The sequence below is a fragment of the Sinocyclocheilus grahami genome, unplaced genomic scaffold (assembly GCF_001515645.1).
Source record: "Sinocyclocheilus grahami isolate Dianchi unplaced genomic scaffold, SAMN03320097.WGS_v1.1 scaffold54.1, whole genome shotgun sequence".
Lineage (NCBI taxonomy): Eukaryota > Metazoa > Chordata > Actinopteri > Cypriniformes > Cyprinidae > Sinocyclocheilus > Sinocyclocheilus grahami.
The window spans coordinates 1,233,183-1,243,642 of record NW_015505233.1 but is presented as its reverse complement, the minus strand read 5'-3'; positions in this window follow the sequence as shown (position 1 = coordinate 1,243,642).

Sequence of the window (10,460 nt, the reverse complement as noted above, 5' to 3'; positions counted from 1 at the left end):
ACGGAGAAGTGGGAACCATTCAAACTGGCATTTCCATCTGCTTCGTCAGCACAGCCTCTGTGGAAAATGTCAGATTCATTACCTGCTCCCTCTTTTCTCTCTCTCTTTACCTTATGGTTCACACAACTTTGGCTAGTTCATCTCTTAAGCCCTAAGCACATTGTGTGATTTGTTCTGTCCTTTTCAATTATTGCTTGACCCCGGTGAGGCCTTGCGTATACAAGTTAAGGCAGACTTGGTGTAAGCAATGTAATCTCTTCTATAGTCGGACTTTGGATTATTCTCATCATAATGTTTTTTGTAAACTTAATATTTTTAAAGAATTTTGACCCATTTAAAAATTTCCCATTGACTTGGACATTGATAGAACATTCAGCATCCAACACTAATTATGTCATTGTAATATATCATTGGAAAGCATTGTCTTTCGAACATTTATTTGCATAATGAATTGTGATTTTTTTTTATTATATCTCTTTAGCAATCTTTAGACATTGAATTATACACCTGCTCGTTTTCTTAATCAGTATTTTAGTCCTTGTTTTCCAGTAAGGTACTTGAATATCCTTAAAACTAGATCAGTTTATTTGAGAAGCATAAGATATTTCAAATGTTTTCAGATAACATATCTTGATTTTTTTTTTTTTAGTCAAGCATGCTCAAAAAATGGGGTAAGACAAATAAACAGTTTGTAAATTAAGTTTAGCTTTATTATCGTTGTCAATTTTTTCTCAGGTAAATTGAATTTCTTTTCAATTTGAAACCTGAATTATTTTTTTTTTGTCTTTTTCACACTTAAAGCTGTTTAGTCCTTGTTTTCCAGTAAGGTACTTGAATATCCTTAAAACTAGATCAGTTTATTTGAGAAGCATAAGATATTTCAAATGTTTTCAGATAACATATCTTGATTTTTTTTTTTAGTCAAGCATGCTCAAAAAATGGGGTAAGACAAATAAACAGTTTGTAAATTAAGTTTAGCTTTATTATCGTTGTCAATTTTTTCTCAGGTAAATTGAATTTCTTTTAAATTTGAAACCTGAATTATTATTTTTTTGTCTTTTTCACACTTAAAGCTGGCCCAGTACAGTAGTGTACAACACAACCGCAAAACAACAGAAACAAGTCACAACACAACAGAAACAAGCTGCAACACAACGAAATTAGCACAACACAATGGAAATAAGCCACAACAATGGAAACAAGCCACAATACAACAAAATTAGCACAACACAATGAAAACAAGCCACAACAAAACAGAAACAAGCTACAACACTACGAAATTAGCAAACACAACTAAACAAGCAGCAAAACACAATGGAAACAAGTCACAACACTACGAAATTAGCACAACACAATGTAAACAAGCTGCAACACAATGAAATTAGCACAACACAACGTAAACAAGCTGCAACAAAACAAAATTATCACAACACAATGGAAATAAGCCACAATACAACGAAATTAGCACAACACAATGGAAACAAGTCACAACACAACAAAATTAGCACAACACAATGAAATTAGCACAACACAACGTAAACAAGCTGCAACAAAACAAAATTATCACAACACAATGGAAATAAGACACAATACAACGAAATTAGCACAACACAATGAAAAGAAGCCACAATTAGGAGTGTGCGATATTGAAAAAAAATAATATCTCTATATTTTTGGGGATATTTTCGATAACGATAATTAGACAATATTTTGCTGAGTGTGTCAGAAACAAGCTGCAACACAACGAAATTAGCACAACACAATGGAAATAAGCCACAACAATGGAAACAAGCCACAATACAACAAAATTAGCACAACACAATGAAAACAAGCCACAACAAAACAGAAACAAGCTACAACACTACGAAATTAGCAAACACAACTAAACAAGCAGCAAAACACAATGGAAACAAGTCACAACACTACGAAATTAGCACAACACAATGTAAACAAGCTGCAACACAATGAAATTAGCACAACACAACGTAAACAAGCTGCAACAAAACAAAATTATCACAACACAATGGAAATAAGCCACAATACAACGAAATTAGCACAACACAATGAAAAAAAGCCACAATTAGGAGTGTGCGATATTGAAAAAAAATAATATCTCTATATTTTTTGGGATATTTTCGATAACGATAATTAGACAATATTTTGCTGAGTGTGTTATTGTGCTGATATCTCACTACCATGGACAGCTGCAGTTTTTGATATTCTTCATTCTGTGTGGTCAGTTCACATCAGTGAAAAGAAATGAATCTTTTCATATAAGTTTCAATTGAATTTGACCTTTTATGGGCATTTTTACCTTTAATAAAGCAATTTTTTCTAAAAGTGTGCATCTTTTGAGTCAAATTGTTACATTTAATCAGTAAATTAGAATAATAAGACATTTAGGCTGTTACCAAACAAATGAAACCAGTATCAATCAAATGAATCTTTGCAGAAGTTGCATCTGAAGGGGAATTTAGATGTATTTACACACTATTTAATTCAGCTCAGAGGGACATGGAGTGCTTTAACCTGTAGTTACAAATGCATAATGTTTTGATATTTTAAACATAAAACATTGAATAATGAAATTACTTTAAAAATGAAAAGATACTTAAAATGTGAAGTTAAAATCGCCAGTAGGTGGCAGCAAGTCACTGTTAACAAGTGAGTCATTGCGATTGAACTGAATCATTTAAACGGTTGATTCATTCAGGAACGAAACACCGTCATTGCTCAGAAATGCAGAACTGTTCTGTGGTGGCTGTTTGGAATTATTTTCGGTTGGCGAAATAGAGCAAAAAACAGGCAATATGGTGTCTAAAATGTAAGTCTCTTAATATTAACTTATTGTTTATTGAACTGTTGTATAAAATCAGTATCACATTTGTAATCATGCCTATTTTTGAAGAAAAAAATGGCACTCTTCGAGTGATTTTAACTATATGAAATAATATAAATATGTAAATTTTCTGTCCCCATATCTTGAATTTTGTGATATTTCTTGATGCATTTTAATAGACTGAATCATGCAGTGAAAGAACACTCTCTAAATGTGCACGTGCACGGACATGACTTCATCACATAATGTATGCGTGCGCTCCGTAGGTGTTTTGTTTGGTTTTTGCAAAATACTCGATAATGTCAAATTGCACATCGTTAAAACAACAATTACGATATTATCGCAGACGATATATATCGCACACCCCTAGCCAAAACACAACAGAAACAAGCTACAACACTACGAAATTAGCACAACACAACTAAACAAGCAGCAAAACACAACGGAACCAAGTCACAACACAGCAGAAACAAGCCACAACAATTAGCACAAGCGAAATTAGCACAACGCAACGTAAATGATCTGCAACACAACAAAATTAGCACAACACAATGGAAATAAGCCACAACACAACGAAATTAGCACAACACAATGGAAATAAGCCACAACAATGGAAACAAGCCACAATACAATGCAATTAGCACAACACAACAGAAACAAGCCTCGACACAACGAAATTAGAACAACACAATTTTGTTTATGGGTTACTTTATGTAATGTAACCAGGTTAATTTTCATAATACATAATTTTCATTATACATCAATGAAAGAGATTGCAGTATGTCTAACCACTCAACCCCTGGTGATTTTGTCACGAGACCATGTAGACCTGAAACACACATGCCCTCACTGATGAAGTCCTGGCACATTTCGCCAGCCGTCGTATGAGAGATTCCAATTTCTCCTCAAATCCCTCGACTGTGCCCTCATGCAAATCAGGCAGATTAAGGCAAGATGTATGGACATGCAAATGTATTCAAACATTCTTCCCGTAATGCCACAGATTTACTGTAATACTCCCATATTTGTGTCTGGCTTAGAAGGACTGACAAATTGAAGGCACCGCGTGGCAGATTTGAATGGTTATTATCTCGCGGCGCATTCCATCAAAGAGCACACTTATTGATTTGTGCTGCCAATAAGCACCTCGGTTTCCTGCTACCTTGCAAACGAGTAGTAGTTGCAGGTGGGAAATGTTAGTTCTGGTTGTCTGGTCCTCCAAACCCAAACAAACAGTACCGCCGCCCCCTATACGCAGAGTACGCAGTTTGCGTAAGGGCACCATCTCCCAGGGGGGGCACCATCCCAGTTGCTCAAAACAAAAAGACCTTGACACCACATTCCCCCATCCAAGTTCGCGACCGCTCGTACCTCATGTTTCTGGCTGAATGCAAATTATCATAATTGATGGATGGACATCTATGCCCGTGAAAAGACATCAGCAATCTGGCGCAGAGAAAAGAAAAAGAAAGAAAAAACGGTGAAAACGAAGCCCGTGCATCACTTTCAGGCACGTTCATAATCCTGTGAAACTTTTTGGGCTGTTGATGTTAATAACGTGTTTTAACGTCGGAAATAATTTAACCACCAACAACGCATCTAATATATACGAAAATTAGCCATGGTTTTAACACAAATAACACCAAAAAGAGAACTACCATGTTCTTGTAGCCACGGTAACCACAAATGAACCATTTTGTTATTTCAAATAATAATTTACAAAGAAGTATTAAGATAATATATTTTTTGTGTGGTTATAAAAACAGATATAAGCCAACAATAGCCTTTAAAATGACTTAAAATGCAGTATATAAAAACAACGAGGCAATAATCCCTTACGAAAATTAACCATGGTTTTACTACAGTAAAAGTATAGTAAACATGTTTTTTTGGCGTATTGATTACCATTTGTATAATCACAGTTTTATTATAAATACCATGGTTAAACTATGGTTAGTGTAGCAAAACAATGGTTAATTTGTGGTTACCATGGTTTAACTATAGTAAGCATGCTTTTTTTGTTTTGATTTATTTGTAGTAAAACCATGGTTCATTTTTGTAAGGGATAATTGGTTAATAACACTGTTAAAATACATAATGTAGGCTAATATAAAATAAACAATTTATGCACATTACATGTTATTACAAATGCCTACAAATGGAGCCAAAGGCCTGGTAATTGCTGCTGCTACACTTACAGGACAATCAAATCCTTGTTTAGGCTATTGGCCAAACATTTAATTCATATTATTCACTTAATCTTTTTGGCCAGCTTTTTGCTATAGATGACACAGTCGGGTAATTGCTGCTGCTACACTTACAGGACAATCAAATCCTTGTTTAGGCTATTGGCCAAACATTTAATTCAAATATTCACTTAATCTTTTTGGCCAGCTTTTTGCTATAGATGACACAGTCGCTATCATTTCTTCAACAAAAAACATGTGGACATCACAACCCTTACAAAAATAAACCATGGTTTTATCGTAGTAAAACTGCTTAATTTTCTTTTGCGTGATTTCTGAACGCTTGAGACTATAAAATCAATCAGACAACTGTATTAAAATAAAGTCATAGCCATAGGCAACAGTCTAGAGCTACAATTGTAATTTGTAAATAATACCATTTATTTATTTACTTTGATATTTGATCAAAGTTCTATTTTGACCCCTATAGTAGGTAGGTGTTTATTTTTTTTAGTTCCATAATATTTGAGGAACGGGGGCACAACAATACAATCCTGCTTAGGGCACCCATTTAGCCGGTAGCGGCCCTGCAAACAAACCTCCTGAGACGATAACTTTTTAGATGATGAAGGGGGCAGCCGCTCCCCAGACGCAACAATGCAATAAACCCCAGTGCAGTTTTTCATGTTACGTTCTGCCGATAGACAAAATAAAAATAACATCCGGATGTGCTGGAATGAAAGCCGCCTCGCTTTGTTTCCTTGGCAACATACACATGCAATATGTCTTTTGGAAGTGTGTTTTGGGGCTGCGCTCAGACTCTCGTGGGAGATTTCAGAGGAACACTAAGATAGATTTACTGAGTAAATGAAACAGCCTTTTGACTGCCAGTGTGATGTTTGCAGAGATTGTACAACAAGGTCACAGGCATGCCATACTCCACACAAACACGCACAGACAGCCCAAATTGAATAATGACATTTGTTTGGTGTTTAGTTTTGTTTTGAATAGAATTTTCTCCGGACTATGTCGGTGTAAAGTAAAGGGCGCATGTTACCTCAGCTCCGGTAACCTGTGCGTAACCCTTGCAAAATAGATGAACTCTATATGTCTGTGTCTGGCAAAAAGCTTCTTGTACATTTTCAGTCTCTCTTTTCTTGCAGTTGCATAGCAACACAGGCGAGCATGGGTGTGGTGACAGGGTGCAGGGAGGCAGTTGTGATTAAGAATAGGCCGCAGACTCCATCAGGGCTTATAAATGATGTGTAAACAGTTCACTCTGATAAGACTGGCAGACATCATCAAACTCTTTCAACACTCATGTTTAATGTTCGTTTCATTTGTGAAGATCATAAAATATGGCCAGTTTTGCATACAGACTGATTTGAAAATTTAAATAGTTGCACTGTATCTTTAAGAACGTAGAGAGAAACACAACATATTAAAGAGAATGTAGGATGATTAAGAATAGGCCGCAGACTCCATCAGGGCTTATAAATGATGTGTAAACAGTTCACTCTGATAAGACTGGCAGACATCATCAAACTCTTTCAACACTCATGTTTAATGTTCGTTTCATTTGTGAAGATCATAAAATATGGCCAGTTTTGCATACAGACTGATTTGAAAATTAAAATAGTTGCACTGTATCTTTAAGAACGTAGAGAGAAACACAACATATTAAAGAGAATGTAGGGTTTGTAAAGTTATTGAGAGGGTTTTTTTCTTTGTTTTAATATGTAGCAATTACATTTTCCAACAGTGAGATTTAAGGTCAGTAAGATTACATTTTATTAAAAAAAAGAACTTTTGTTCAACAAGGATGCACAACAGCACAACTGTTTTTATTAATACTAGGAAAAAATGTTCAACTGTTTCCATCAATAATAATGTTTCTTCAGCACCAAATCAGCATATTAGAATAATTTCTGAGTCACTGATCATGTGACACTGAAGACTGGAGTAGTCAGCACTGCCTTCACAAGAATTAATTACATTCTAAAATATATTAAAATAGAAAACAGTTGTTTTAAATGGTTATAATATTTCACAATACTACTATTTATACTGTATTTTTGGTCAAAAATGCAGCCTTGGTGAGCAGGAGAAACTTCTTTTAAAAATACCTTACTGATTCCAAACTTTTGAATGGTTATATAGTTTATTCCAATAAAATTACATTTATATGTTTTTGATTCGAAGTCCTCGTTGCACACGTGTTATGGTGAAGCAACAACATTTAGAAATGTCATAAATTGGTAAACCTGAAAAAATAATAATTTTAATCCAATACACAACATCGTTAACTCTGGTTTAAGCAATTTTTCCAATTTCTCTTACAGTTAAACATGTTGAGTATTATATGATTCTTTTAAGCAATAATATCAACAATGGATTTACAGCTGCAAAAAAACATCATGCTAGTCCAGGATCACCTTTGCGACTTTTTTTTTTATTGCAGCTGGAAGACAATACATCACAGAAACTTGATGGTAGGGTTGGAGAAAAAAATAAAACGAAACAAAAACAAATAGAATTTGTCATAGCAATGGACAAAGTGGTATTTACATTAATAGATAAAATTGTTGTCTTTGGCAATATGATTAGAAGTCAAAGGAAATACAGAGTGCAATTACGCCTCTATATTGACATATTAGCAGGGTGCACATGCCATCAGACCGAATATTTCATCACAAACCAAATGGACGCCATTACTTTCATCTTAAACAACTCAAACACGTAACAGAATGGCAGTTAAAAGGAACCTTTCAACCAAAAAAAACTAACAAAAAAAAACACTATAGGATGAAAAAGAAACACTTTGCCTCCTATTAACATTTTTTGGCTGGCTCTTCTTGATGCTTTTTAACATGTTTCAAGTTCCTCCGAAAGAACTAGAAAGGAAAAGTTCCGTAGTGAGTGTTGTCTTTGAAGGAAGGCAGTGTATAAAGGACTCATAGCTCTCTCTACCGGTTTCCCAGTTTGAAGCATATTGAATGGAAATGTGATATGACATATGTTTAAAAAGACCAGCAGACAAGGTTATAATCAGGGTTATTTTGCGTCAAATGTCTAGCTCGGTTAGGGAAAGGCATGCCAACTGGAGACGTCACATTAACACTCATGGGTCAGATTTAACATTCAACACGCTACAAAACATCGGGACGAACCATCATCATCATCGTCAGATGAACAGGGAAGGCAGTGTGACTTCATGAAACACAGCAATGCAGTGTGATATTAACAAATATAATGGAGAATATCTTATACATGAGTACTTGACAGAAATGCTACAACTTATTGACATGTTTGTGACTGACATATCAAGTATGCGTCGTCCGTTTTGCAGTGTATAGAGCAGAGATGTTCACAAGTCTTTAACTTGGAGTCCGAGTCAAGTCTGAAGTCTTTATCGCTGGAGTCTGAGTCAAGTCTCAAGTCTTTGGTCACGAGTCCGAGTCGAGTCTCAAGTCATTTAATGGCTCGCTAAAAAAATCCCATTCATAATCCTCATGTACTGAAATCTTCCTATTTGCAAATCTATTTTATAGGCTATAGACAAAATATATGATCTAAAAAAAAGAGGTGTTAAGATGTAAGGTTAATGTACATCCAGCCTGTTATGTTTTAATTTAAAACAGGTTTTCTGTAATCAAATTCTATAATAAGAGTCCAATCTACCATGACACAGAAGGAAATATTTGACAGATATTACAAAACCACACAAATAAGTATTTCGTTATGATATAAATCAGGGTATTCAATGAAAGTTCCAAGAGGCATGGCCTCTATAGTTTCCAAGCAGAGGTCTGGACAAAGGACATTTTTTTTTACATGTATTGTATTTTTACATTTAGATGCACGCAAGGCCATGTGACAGAATAAAATACTGTTTTTTTTTTCAGGGTTTTCCTCCTGAAATCTATACTATTTTAATAGTTTACTTACAAGCATTATCTACTAAAAACAATGTAGCTACAATAATCAAAACGTTCTCATCTTGAGCAAAAAAAAAAAAAGAAAGATAACTTGCAGTTTCAATGTTTAAGTTCTATCCTAGTCGTCTAACAACAATTTTCCCAATTATAATTAGGCTACATGATTCTTTTGAAATGTTCTTAGCCTACATATTAATAATGATAAATCACATCTGACAGATAGTAAGAAAAATAACTATATGTGCAGCATTGTTGTTTTCTGTTGTGTTTTAATGAAAATAATCTATAATTTTGGTGTTCACCGTGTTTCCGCAGCCATCTGCAGCTATTAAACTTGGCGCTGGCGCGCCTCCGGAGAGAGCGAGAAGGTGCACGGTGCTGATAGGGCTTGAATAAAGCGCGTTTGGCTTTAGATAAAAATACTAGAGGATATAGCGCTGGAAGATATTTACCATAAACGACCCTGAGCGTTTGTTATGTGATCCGCTCTGCTGTTTTGACGTGCTGCTCACTTAAACTAGTGCTGCTGTTACGGCTCGCGGTCCGGATGGATGCGGCGGTCCGCCTTTTGAATATCAGGTATATAAGTATTTAAAGGAGACATTATGCCCCTTTTTACAATATGTAATATAAGTCTCTGGTGTCCCCAGAATGAGTCTGTGAAGTTTCAGCTCAAAATACTCCCCAGATCAATTATAATATCATTTTGAAAATGCCTATTTTCAGCAATATACATTAAATAAATCAATAAATCCACTGCTCTCTTGTCTCCTCTGAGGCTGGGACTCTAAATAGTGTTCTGTGCTCATCTGTGCAGCCAAAGACAGAACAGTTAGCATGTTTTGCTCAAACTTTCGCCATGGCGTTAGAGCTGGTACACCGTTGTCGCTTGCGAAATCGAAATGACGGCGCCGTGGGTGGAAACTTACAGATTAAGGGGCGGTGATATTATAATGAGATCCCTTTGCCACGTCAAAGCGCACTCGTTTTCTCAGACGCTTGCTGAAAAAGGCTTACCAAAACAAAGTTAATGGGTTAATATTTTTCACGTTTCCTTGGTTGGTAGATGCACCGGGGACCTGATTATAGCACTTAAAACCTGGAAAAGTCAGATTTTCATGATATGTCGTCACCTTTAAGAATAAAAGACTCGAGTTGCTTTTAAAATTTTTAAAAGTCGAGTCAAGTCTGGAGTCATTTCAGGTCAAGTCTGAAGTCAAGTATGAAGTCTATTAAAAATGCGACTCGAGTTCGAGTCACTAACTCGCGTGCCCATCTCTGGTGTAGAGTTATTACAGGCTTTGGCACTGAATCCTTAAGTTCTTTACTATACGTTAAAACGATAAAAGTGCAATTCGTTGAGGTCGTGAAAATATATACACAAACGTTTGCACTGAGCTCTGGTATCACTTGTTTTTATTGTCTATAAGTGCTTAAATATATATGCGTGGAGGTGTAAATAACCGTCTGACTCCCTGTACCGAGAACAACTGAATC